The 12,455-nt window shown below is 43.3% G+C and overlaps 1 protein-coding gene across 6 annotated transcripts in view; it reads right to left on the bottom strand.

Moving 5' to 3' along the window:
• The window catches only part of L3MBTL3 (L3MBTL histone methyl-lysine binding protein 3), a 113,310-nt gene extending 102,122 nt beyond the window's left edge, over positions 1 to 11,188 (bottom strand). For 4 of the 6 annotated variants that reach the window (XM_057739825.1, XM_057739828.1, XM_057739829.1 and 1 more), the window contains exons 1-2: positions 9,078 to 9,346; positions 7,478 to 7,554 (exon numbers count right to left, since the gene is read on the bottom strand). The gene's annotated coding sequence lies outside the window, so the exon portion shown is untranslated. Of the gene's footprint in view, positions 1 to 7,477; positions 7,555 to 8,096; positions 8,122 to 9,077; positions 9,347 to 11,113 lie in introns of those variants that run through there. The other 2 variants (XM_057739826.1, XM_057739827.1) reach the window with 2 other exon arrangements.
• Positions 11,189 to 12,455: the final 1,267 nt, after the last annotated feature.

Here is a 12,455-nt window from a genome sequence, read left to right as displayed (position 1 = left end):
AATGGGAGAACTTGCACACCCACAAATACATGGCCACGTAGGAGTGGTCAGACGAAATCAATAAGCCTAACCCATTCCAGAGATACAGGCATACTGGAGCTGGAGGGTTTCTTCCACACTTTGTCATTTTAAAGGATCTTACCAATAGTCTAGTTGACCCTTACAGCTACCTTTTAAGATGGCCAAGAATTCTTAGCCTCATTTTACAGATAAGAAAAGTATGATCACCCAACCAATAAACAGACTTTTACCTTCCAAGACAGTGCCCTTCCAACTATATACCAACACATTGTATTTTAGTCAATAAAGAAGCCCATCTAATGTAAAGGTGAAGGTGACAAAATGAAAAGCACAGCAGCTAGGGTGCCTGGGTTGAATCCTGGCTTCACAACTCACTGGCTGCATAATCTTTGGCAGGGTACCCAATCTCTCTTGAGCCTTAGCTCCTTCATCTTAAAAATGGAATAGAAATATCTACTTTATAGGAATTTAAAAAAATTTGTTTTTTTTTTTTTTTTTTACTGGGATCTTCCTGGAGCAGGGCTCAAACCCATGTCCCTTGCATTGGCAGGTGGATTCTTAACCACTGCGCCACCTAGGAAGTCTCTAAAAATTTTTTAATTATGCATGTTAAAGTGCTTTGTACTTTGTGGACACTCAGTCCAAATAGCTACAGTTATTTTGAAGAAAAGAAACAAGCTGCTCTCTGGTGTTCACATTCCCTCCAAACACAGGTTTACCAGATGTCTGAAGTATCCCAGGGCAGAGAAATGGTAACTGTGTAAAAGTCAATAGCTTTGCACCACAAAGTCCTATTTGATTCCTCAAGAGTCCAGAGGTGAAGGTGGAAAAATGTGGGAATTAAGAACTGTGGTAGGACTCCGGGATTTCATGGACAAGTAAAATTTCAAAATGAATTTGGGAAATTGATGAAAGGTCAATATGTATTAGTTTTTCCAAGCTCTGATAAAGAAAAGCACATTTTAACAATGAGAAAAGTATGAGGACATAATCTCTGAACAACAACCCAAGACCAAGCCATTGGCAACCTTACTGTGACATTTTTGCTGAGGAGGCATAAAAGCTTCCTTGCATACCAACTGTGGTTCCAGGACCTGCTTTCAAGAAAGTCAGTACAGAGGCAAACAGAAAGCACCATGAGAGATCGCAGCCAGAGGCCAGTAGAAGAAGGACAGATGAAATCTATGGATCCTCTCCAAAGGGGACCAAAATGACCACGGTGAGTCTTTCTCTGTACAAGTACTGGAATATGCGTATGTAAGATGCCAGGAGAAGAGGGGCTGGGAAGGCAGACTCTGCACCCCAATCACAATACTTATTACATCATACTGTGATCAGTTACTTATAGGAGGTTTTGGAGAAAAGAGACCTTGATTTATTCATTTCGTTATCCTGTGTGAATATCTACAGTACGCATGAATAAAAATTTATTAAATAAATGAATAAAAGAGAGGGGGGGAAAGGTAACAGACCAGTTGTGGGCAGCGACTGGGGAGAGAGGAAATCAGGAAAGATCTTCATTTGTCCATCTATGTCTTATTCTCCATGGAAAATTCTAACTAATAACGAGGCTGCTAAGTATTTATTTACCTCTTTGGCAGAAGCATAACATTCCTGCCCCAAGAAACCCTCCTTATTTAAGTGTCAGTGAAGAACACATCAAAAGAAGTTAAATTCAAACCTCTTAAACAGGCTTATTCAATAAGGATAAGAGAAAAAACCTAAACTCACACTTGAAGCACCTCTCAACAAACATATTTTGCTACAAAGAAAAATTTTCCTTTCAAATCAAGCATGACAGATACCAGCTTTGATATTCTACTCACCCTGCCTGATAAGAACTCTGAATCACACACATACTAGAACTGAGACCTGTCATGGAGAGATGTGAAATTTTGCCCTGAGGGCCCAAGTTTATAGATTTTTTAGGCAGATGAAACTCTAGATCATTTCAATGTGAGAACTGAAATCTCAGTAGCATCAAGAACAAATCCTTGAGAATCTGGGTCTTCTGTCCATATCTATGCTTATACAGTAGAAGCCTGAGTGGCAACTATCTAACCTATGCTTCCTTTAAATATGAAATCAGTTATTGGGATGGTTCCTTCTTATTGCTATTTTTTCAAAAACACCCCTCACCCCCATATCTACTGGTCATGTTTTAATGAAAATGACCCTATTTATAACGTATCGATGGTTTATCTGATTTGCTACCTTTTCTGCCATGGAGATTACATGCAAAGGAGTAGTCACCAAAGGCAACCTTTACAAAATCTCAACTTCCTGCCCTTCCGTTTGTTACTGTAAGAAGGATGAATTATTTGAGATTCTGTGGCCTAACCTACTTACTTCCTCTGAAGGAGGAACAGAAAATGAAAAATGCCTTTGAAGAAAAAAAAATGTACACAGAAAATGAAATCAAAAACTGACATTAACAGTCATGTGGCATATTTAATATACTCTCTTCAAATGCTTTTATTTGAAGTTCATTTTCAGTGTACAGACTATAAGATATCTCAATTTGAGGCAGAAATATCCTGAAAAGTGCTATCATGTCATCAACTTACTACACTAGTAGGGTAATAATAGAAATTTTACACCCATTAGAGGGATTCAAGGGCATAAAAAGAGCAAGAACCTGTCTCACACAGATATTTCCATGCTTATGCAAAATATGCATGAACTTAAATTTGAAAAGAAAACTAAAAGTAGTATCTTGTTCTTTTTTATTCCACTTCATAATTTTTAAAATGCTAAAAGCAGTATCTTCTTTTTTCTTATTCTGCTTCATATTTTTATAGACCATAGAGCTAAAATTAAAAGATTTACACTTGATTTCTCTTTTGCATTTAATAAATTAGATTTGACCAGATTTTATTTCTGTCACATAAGTCATGTCTATAGGGCTTATCTTGATAACCATTTGCCGCTAAACTCCTTATCAATAGATTGAACAGCTAAGCCTCCAATCTACCAAATGAGACCACAGAGCAATGGAGTGAAATTATTTAGATCATTTAACAACCAGACCAGAGATTTTGATTCACAGTTCAGGGTTCAATCAGTGTAACAGATGGGGGGAAGATAATCAACTGATTTTGGTGCGTGAACCATCCTACTCAAAGTGTTCTAGTAACTGAACTAGTTTAATTCTATAAAAGCACACAACATAAAGCTACGGTCCAATCTTGAAAAGGCCTGGCACACAGCAGGTACTCCAAAAAATTTACTGGACGATAAGAGTTTCAACAATGGAGAAACACACTGTACACCCGAAACTAACACAACACCGTACATCAACTATACTCCAATAAAAATTAAAAACAAAACAAAAACAAACAAAAAAACCCAAAGGAGCAACAGCCCATCACCCTATAATCAATGCCTGCAGTGGCATCCTTCTAAGTCAGACTAAAGCTCTGCTTGATGGGCCATGACTCAGATAACAGAAATAGTGTATGATTCCCACTGTAACCCAGAACCACCCAATGAATCAAAGATTCTTCATCTTGTAAATGGGCCTACTCTTCTGGTTAAAGACTATAATATCAGCAATTATTGCATTTTAGTGAATATATTCTTACTCATATTCCCTGTTATCCTTATTAAACTTTGATTCTAACACTCTACATTCCTCTCTGCCCCCAGCTTCTCACCACCACTATATCCCTCATTTAAATTTTCTTCTTTATAATCAGAATAAATTCCATCATGTTTTGAGTTCACAAAATGGTAAATTTAGGTCCCCTTCTTTTGATTGATGATTGATTTACACTTTTTGATAACAAACCCTACTGCCTTATCAGGTCTCTTCCTACAAACAACAAGTGAAACGTTTTTATAAATAAGCCCAGTAATTCCCAAACCTAATCTGAGTAATGTTTTGTTAACAGCTAGTGATCATTTCAAGGCCATGAACTAAACCAAGGTGTTCTTTTCAGTACAACTCAGTCTTTTCCCAACTTTTAAAAAAGGAAAAGAAAAAGAGTAAAGTGAAGAGATAGTGTTTTCTTCCCATGATTTTTTTTACACCCGTTCGCTATTGCTCATCTGAGTGAACCAACGTATAAGAGCAATTATATTGATCTGGAGATGTGTTTTCTTAGAAATATTCCAAGAATTACTATTTTGAAAATTAGAAAGTTAAAAACCTAACAAAACAAAACAAAAGCCAGTGTCATTTTCCCTGGTCCCATTCCTTGCATACTGGGTGATATGAACTTAGACAAGTTACCAAGTATCTGAGTACCAGTTTGCTCTAAAAGAGAATTAATAATACCAAATGCTCAAGGTGAGTGAAAGTATTAGGAATAATACTCAGTGTCTAGAACAGTACCTGGGCGTACAGAAGGCACTCAGTAAGTTTTTGTCAGATGAATGAATGAATGAATATAAAATATCTAGCTTAATGCCTGACATTCAGAAGGCACTAAATACACAATTACATTGAATACATCAATACTTCACAGTGTTTTGCAGAGGGCACCCAACCTTCTAGGTCCCTACCTTAGGAACACATCCAGTAGTACTTACTGCATTTACCTCTACCTTCACTAGCACTGAACCACGGCTTTGTTTTGGTAATTACCATTGTATGTGTATAGATTATTTCCTCAGCTAGATTATGAACACACTGAGGCCAAAGATTGTTGCTTTCTCTGTAGCCTTAACAAATTCATTCATTTCACCCTACTCTAAGAACTGATTATGTGAAGCACTTCCCAACAGAGACTTACACAAAATAATAAATATTTGCTGACTGACATAAAACACTGACTTACAGAAAGAACAGTAAATAATAATAATAAAAGGAAGGCTTTATTATAATACACATGTAATTCTTCTAATCACTACTCAAGTCATTAACCAAAAGTCCACCTCTGAGGAAGAAACTGGAGCAGCATCCAGGATCAGCCAACTCTGTACAAGTTCCTCTCAAAAGTTCTTGTTCTTTCTTTCAAACCAAGCTGTCTCCTAAAAAAGGACTTCTTAAAGGCTTTTTTCAATTTGATTTCATAAATCAAACTCCTGGGGTAATAGCGTAGGAAACTCTTCAAGAGCAAAGACCGAGTCTTTTGATGTTCTGCACTGTAAGAGCTCAATAACCAGTTAACTAGCAGAAACATCCCTAGAGGGATTACTCAGGTTACGCAACCCTGGGACCCCCAAGGATCCCATGTCCACACCACATAAAGTAACTTCTTTTGTAAGTTTCCCATCCCAACTGCATTCATTATCAATAGCCTTGGTTGATATATGCATTGCTTAGAAATAAACTACCAAACAAAACAAACTAATGGAATTATTCAAGAACCAACATTCAATTACTCAGGGACTAATTAAACAGGACATATATTTCTTCTTTCCTCCACTATTGGGTTTTTGGGTTCTTAAATATTGACTGGATAATCTACAAGAGAAGAGAGAGAAACTAAAACTTGTTAAGTTCAGTATTATCAAATTAAAAACAATGACAGATAGTACTTGTGATTTTCTTTTTCCTATCCAGATAATAGTTGATTAGAATTAGAATAAAGCAGCAAAGAGGTCTAGAAAACATAGTGGGTGAAAAGCCCTTCAGGGAGCTTCCCGTAAATCCACAGTCATTTGCAGGACCCATTTTCTGGGCCTGATCGTTTAAATTCCTACTACTCCAGTTACCTATTTTCTCATCCTCATTTCCCAACAGACTCACGCAACTAAAATATTAATTACCACACATGAATTCCCCTCACACCAACCCTCCTAGTTTCATCACCCTACCATTTTCACAATTTGGCATCATTTTATATTTAAGTATGTATTTCATCTACTCCTACCTATTATATGACTAGTTTGGGATAAATAAATCTCAGTTTGTATTCAACACCATATTAAAACATGGTCCCTTCCCTCAAGAAGCCAAAACAGTAAAAGAGAAGCTACTTTTTCCTAAAGATATCTCCCCTAGAAGTATTGTGACAAGTCCATATAATATGTACACCAAAAACTAATCTAATAATTCTAGCCAGGAATTAAATCACTTTGTTCAGCTCTTAAAAACCTACCTCCTGCCCTTCTCACAAAACCTGGCTAAGGTAAAATGGTAATATGACTACCAAACATTTGAATAGCTCTTCATAGTCCTCAAAACTTTATTTGATCCCTTCAACAAAGAAACCAAGGCAAGCAGTGTTGCTCCCATCTTTCAGATAGGGAAATCTAAGTGGTACATTTAGTGGCTAAACTGTCTTCTGATTCCTATTCTAGCACTCTATCTACACTCACAGTGATTCGCCAAATGAAGAAAGATAATCACTGTCTTCCTCTCAGCACATGGAAACATGAAACTTACCATCCTAGGAAATACATTTCACTCTGCCTGAACTCTACTTCCATCTATGCGATCTCCTTGTAGCTGTTCTTGCCCCCTTGTTTCTGCACATCACCTACATGGACATCCATTTATTTTGCTAATTATACTACTCAAGATGATCCACAAGCAGAAAATGACAATAAATTCCTTTTTAACAATAATTTTTATATTGGTATTTACTCAGTTTTGACATCTAGACTACATCTACCTTGGTCATAAGGTGGCTCAATAAGGATTATTAGTCCTGATAATTTATTTTGTTTTCTTTTGTTTTCACCAAACAAGAATAGCAAATCCTTTAATACTCAAGACAGAGAAGGAAATGAAAAGCAGCAGAAAAAGAAAGGGAAAGAGTAAAAGAAAACAGGCATAAGTAGTAGAAAGCACTATGGTACCACAAATGTACTTTGATGCTCTACCCAGAGGGGGCCCCCCCTTTGCCTGAGAAAGACCTTTGTCCAAAAGCAGGCCCTAGATTACTGGAGACAAACCAGCACCCTCCAACATTACCAAAGGGATCTTTACTGCACAACAACTGTATTCCTTGTAGTGATATGCTTAAAAGCTAACAAGTTTGTGCTAACACACTGGAAACTCACTACAACCCTAACACGATATTTGGGACAAGTCAGCCCACCGCTGGACTTAAGCCATAGAAGATAAGTTACTTAAATATTCCCAAAGATCTTGTAAATTCCACCTACAAAATTTTACCAAGTTCCAAAGCCTTCCATATCACGGTATACTTACACAACTGTTACATTAATTCACAATTGCTTTGTTCTAGTTTTCCCAGTTTCTCAATTCCAAAGAATAAAACTATTTACTTTCAGTAGAAAACAGGTGCAACTGGAGTATGAATTAAGAATCTAGTAAAAAAGTCAGTCCAGAGATTATTCAGAACAATCAGTTAACTTTTCCTAATGTTTTAATTGGAGCCTCAATCACACTCAGCGTCAAGACTTTCATGCATTCAAAGCTGCCCTCACAACATGATGTTTTTCTGCCAACCTTATTCCACACTCTCCCTCCTCATCCCCAAAAGCAGCTTTTAACATTTGCAAGTACATCAAGCAATTTGTTTCAACATGCAACTCTTACCTAGCGGCAGTGAAGAAATAAGTGTCAGATGGTCTCTAAGATTGTCGTCCACCCTCAAGACTTCTGGAGGTCTAGCACTGATTTAAAGAGAGGAAAAATAAAATCAAAGTATTGTCATAAAAAATGAAGCCTCAAACCCACAATTAACATGTTTGAATTTTGAATTACTGATTTATTGCATAATTTCATGCATTACCACGTTGTATATTACAAAAATAAATGAACTAGTTCTGGATGAAGTGAAATGGATTCTATCATTTATATCTTTGTCCTCCCCTAAATTCCCCCATTAAAGTCTCTCCCATTGTATGACACGCAGATGAAAGTTACAGGGATCATCTGACAACTTTAATTTCTCTCACTGCTACTCTTAAATTTAAAGTTACCATACAGAACACACACTGGGAAAGAATAGATACTATGTAAGCAACTTTTGTCCATGCATTTAAGTGTTTAAATCACAAGTTATACAAAGTATTCAGAAATGTCTTACCCAATGAAACAAAATTACACTCTCAGAACTAAAAGGGGCCATTTATTTTATGACAACATATAACTGTATGTTTAAGAAACTAAATATCAGCCTTAAATTATATTTATTAGAGAGTGAAATGATCACCTCATATAAAAGGCAAATTTCAACCAGAGGTCTTTTTCATTTTTTTGAAGCGTTAAACACACACTGCACTTTTTATTTTAACATTCAAATGAAATTATCCGCTGTGACTCCTGATTAAAAGTTGATCAACTGTATAGACAACGGTAAAAATAAAAAACAAACAACTGCTTCTAATCCAGTGTGACCAATCTCACATCCCAGAATAAAAGTAAAGTGTTTTTCCCACAGAAGTAGTGAAGATTGGAAATTATAGGGTCTGGGTCCTCAGATCTCATTTGCTCTCCAATTTATTAAACTTTCTATTTCTGACCAGCATCCTCTCAAACAACATCTGGCTGCTCGCTCAGGTCGTCTAATTACTTCCACGTCTGAACGGACTACGTAGCTAAAAGTAAAGGCCAAAGTTTGCTCTCGGCCTTGCGAACTTAAAGATGCGTTTAACCACTAGAGGTCTCCCCTTGGCCAGTTTTGCACGTTCGCTATTTTGCTGCACTTGAAACTTTCCGGAGAAATGCTCTACTCGAGTCAGTGTTTTTCTAAAAACTTGCGCAAAAATCCACGCGACCGAGCTAGCCAGTACAGAGACTCTCCGGCTACCCAAACCAATAAAGCTATCACAAACAACGCTCTAGGAAAATCAAAATGAAAATCCGACGCACTCGCTCCAGCCGCTCCCCTCACCCCATTCTTATTTCTCATCTCAGTTTCCCTTAACTTAAACTTAGAACAATCAAAAATCTATTTTTGTTTCGGTGCACTTTGAATGATCTCTAACGCATTTTTCTGGCGGTAGACCCGAGGTGGTAGAGGAGCGGGCCGAGGGATGCAGGGAGGGGGAAGGGCCGTGCTCACAGCGCCCGAGGAAGTTGCATAAGGAAAGAGACTCCGTTTTTTGGGTCCCCTCAAAAAATCAGCGGGGAGGGGGAGGAAAAGGAAGCGGGAGGGGGGGGGAGGTAGGAGGGAAACCGAAGCGACGTTTACCTTCGTCTCCCCGTGGAAGGGTGGGGTAAGAGCCACGATCTTCGCGACCCCGGAGGGCGACTCGTTCCCCCCACCTCTCTCCGAGCGCAGACGGACAAACAGATACCCCCACCCCGCCGCGGAGGAGGCGGGGAGGAAAGTGCCCGCTTTTAAACTTTCTCTCACGGTCGCGCTTGGGCCGGGCATTGACCAGAAAGGGTGAGGGAGACCAGAGGGCCTTTTTCTTTCAAGGTAATTAAAGTTTTACCACTAGCACAAAAGTTGCGCCCTCCCCCCCCCCCCCCGCCCGTGCCACCGTGCCCCCCTCCCCCGCCTCCAGGGCTCACAAGTTTCCCCCCCCTCTCCCCCCACCCCAGCCCGCGGGGCGCGCGGCGGATGCCTCGGCTCCTGCGCTTCCCGATCCCCACCCCCGCCGGCCTCTACTTCCCCCCGCCGGGCCGCCGCGGCGCGAGGACGGCCCGCCGGGCCCAGGACGCTAGTGTGCAAAACCCATTATTCCGGAATGGCACACGCACGCGGCGCGAGGCGGGCGGCGGCCCGGCCTCGGACCCCTCTGCGCCTCCCCAGTATAAAGACGGCGTAAACAAGTTGCAGGAAAAGCAGCCCCGCGCCTCCACCCCCCCCACCCCCTCCCGCCCGCCCGCCCGCCGCCCCGGCGCGGCCGCCGCCGCCGCCCGCCCGCCGCCGCTACCGCCGCTGCGGCCGCCGCCTCCCGACACACGCCCGCGCCCGCAACCCGGCCCGGCGCGGCGCGGCACGGCGCGGGGCGAACGCCGCGACGGCGCGGGCTCCCGGCCCGGCCCGCGCCCTGCGCCCTCCCCCGCGCGGACGGCCGCCGCGGGCCCGCGCCGCCTCGCTTCCCGAAGCACTTTCCTGCCTCGGGCAGAAATAAACCGGAGGGTTTATTTTTGTGCAACTTTCCCAAAATGGCGGAAATTGGAGCTGATCTATATGAAATTCTCACACAGTCGGTCGGGAAGGGGGAGGCGGCGAGGAAGAAAACGCAAACTCTCGGCCGCCGAGCCCGCCGCGGGTCCGTGAGTGTGTGCGTGCGTGTGAGTGTGCGTGTGCGCGGTGGGAGTCGGGGAGGCCTCTCCGCCGCGCACACACACAGCACACGCCGGGCAGACGCGCCTGCACATTCAACCAGTCCATTCTCCGCAGCCCGAGCGGGGAGAAAGTGGCCCGGCCTCTTTTCCCACTGCCTCGGTCTCCCGTACTTGTACTTCTCGCGCTCGCTCGCTCGCTCGCTCGCTCTCCGGTGCGCGCCCGGCACAAAGGCCACACGGGCGGAGGGGGCCGCAGGGGCGGCGCGCGGGGCTCGCGCCTCCCGCCGCACCGATCCGCGGCCCCGGCCGCCCCCGCGCGCCCCCCCACCCCCACCCCCGCCAGCGCCCCCCGCCTCGGCCGCCGCGCTCGCCGCCCCGGCTGCGGCTCCGCGGCGCCCACTCGGGCACGCACCCCGGCGGAGCCCGGCGCCGCCGCGCTCCCCACCCCGCGCCCGGTGTCATGAAAGCGACCAAAGTGACAAGCTCGGGGGGCGCGGGGGAGGGGGCCCACACGCATCCCGCCGCCTGCGCGCGGGCGAGAGCCCGACGCGGCCGCCTCGCCCCGGCTCCCTTCCGCACGGCCCCCCACACCCTTCCCCGTGTGCGCGCAAAGAAAAAAATACAAGTCTCTCCTCCCCCCATTTTTTCCTTTCTCTTTTCTCTCTCTTTTGTTCCTCTTTCACACTCGCACTCACTACTTCAGAGTGAGATGCCCAGAGACTCCCCCTCCAGCCGTTTCCGAGTCACTTGCCCACTTTTTTCCCCCAGGATTAAGTTTTCTTCTCTTTCCCAGAGGCGCAGAGAAGTGGGGGAGAAACCCCTTCTGTCCTTTCCCCTCCCCTGATCTGTTTCACAAGACGAGGGTGCGCTTTCTTCTCTCCATAGGTCTCTTAACTTTCATCCTCACCCAGAAAAATAAATGAATGGCTTTTGCACGGACAAATCTTCAGATTAATTAGAGATTAGATCCGATCAACCGCTTCTTACCCCCAAATTTTCTCTTTTTTTTTCTCCGTCTCACGAGTAGTCCTGACAAATGGTCCAGGGCTGCGGGCGCAGTGCGCATGTGCGCGTAGAGTCAGGGCTGGGGAGAGGGGAAACTGCGCTGGTGCCGGTGCCGCCGCCGCCGCCGCCGCCGCCGCCGCTGCCGGGGAGGCTCGCTCTGGCTTCCCTGTTAATGCTGCTGCGCCTTCGCCGCTGGAAAGCAGCGTTAAAGCCGGTTGGCAAATGCAGCAGCCCGCAGATACTGTTTCAGGTGCATCATTTCAATACCCTCGTCCCCGGCTCAGAGCTGGTTCAAGAACAATCAAAACAAATATGAAAGACTGCTAAGGGTATAGATTTCTTTGTCTATTTTTCACTTTACTTTTTTAAAAAGGCATTTCTCACAGCAGCTAATCCACCATATACTGTTAAAGGTACGCTTTCAGCCATTAAAGAGTGGGCCTTAGTCCTATACAAACACATCCCAAAGGCTAAATGCATGCTACAGGTCATGAAAAATAAGAAATAAAGTTTTAAGCTTTCACGCCCTAGAACCTCCCCCTCTTTTAGGACTGGAGGAATACATTATAAAGTGTGCATGTAAAGTGTGCGCGTGCTTAGCGTTTCTTAAGTGTTGGTCTTTAGTGGCAGCTTAAACGTGTTAGGCCTCTGTTGTGAAATATGTTGGGATACATATGTCAACTTAGAAATCAGTGCTAAAGTCCTCCGTCCTCTGGCAATAAGCAGGTCGAGGACGACCCTCTGAATGTATTCAGTCAAGATGGTTGAGCGGTCCTAAACAGCAAGACCTGTCTTTGTTCAAACTAGATCAAAACTAGATCAAGCGAGAGTATTGTATTTCGGTATTGACAGCTTTCCACTTATGGACTGCAGGCCTCCTCTTGGGCAGCTTACCATTCTCCTTTTCTACTAGATACAAGTACTTAGAAAATAACTCAAAAATTGAAGTTGTGATAAACACTTTTATGGCAGTAACGGAGTTTGCTGTGTGAGAAAAAAAAGTAGCACTCCCAATGTTAGGAATGGTGGAAGCAGGTCTTACATTTTGCAGGGGTGGGAGATAAAGTAAGGCCCCCAACCCTCAGAGTAGACGATTTAGTTTGCATCTAATAAAGGGTAAAGGAGGCCCTTTTCCGAAATTGCTGCCTGAGGCCTAGAATGTAAATACATCACAGATGGAAATTCTGTATTAAAAATCCTTCTCCAAAATGTAAGTAATAATATTCTCGATTGAATTTTGTCACTTAAGGAATGTTCCTTGAACCAGTTTCAGAAAATAAACTGTTAAATTCTTTCCTTAGGACCATGAAATTACCCTAGAGAA

Source organism: Hippopotamus amphibius, chromosome 6 (assembly GCF_030028045.1).
Source record: "Hippopotamus amphibius kiboko isolate mHipAmp2 chromosome 6, mHipAmp2.hap2, whole genome shotgun sequence".
Taxonomy (NCBI): Eukaryota; Metazoa; Chordata; class Mammalia; order Artiodactyla; family Hippopotamidae; genus Hippopotamus; species Hippopotamus amphibius.
The sequence above is the reverse complement of the archived record's forward strand: the minus strand, read 5'-3'. Positions and strand labels throughout refer to the sequence as shown.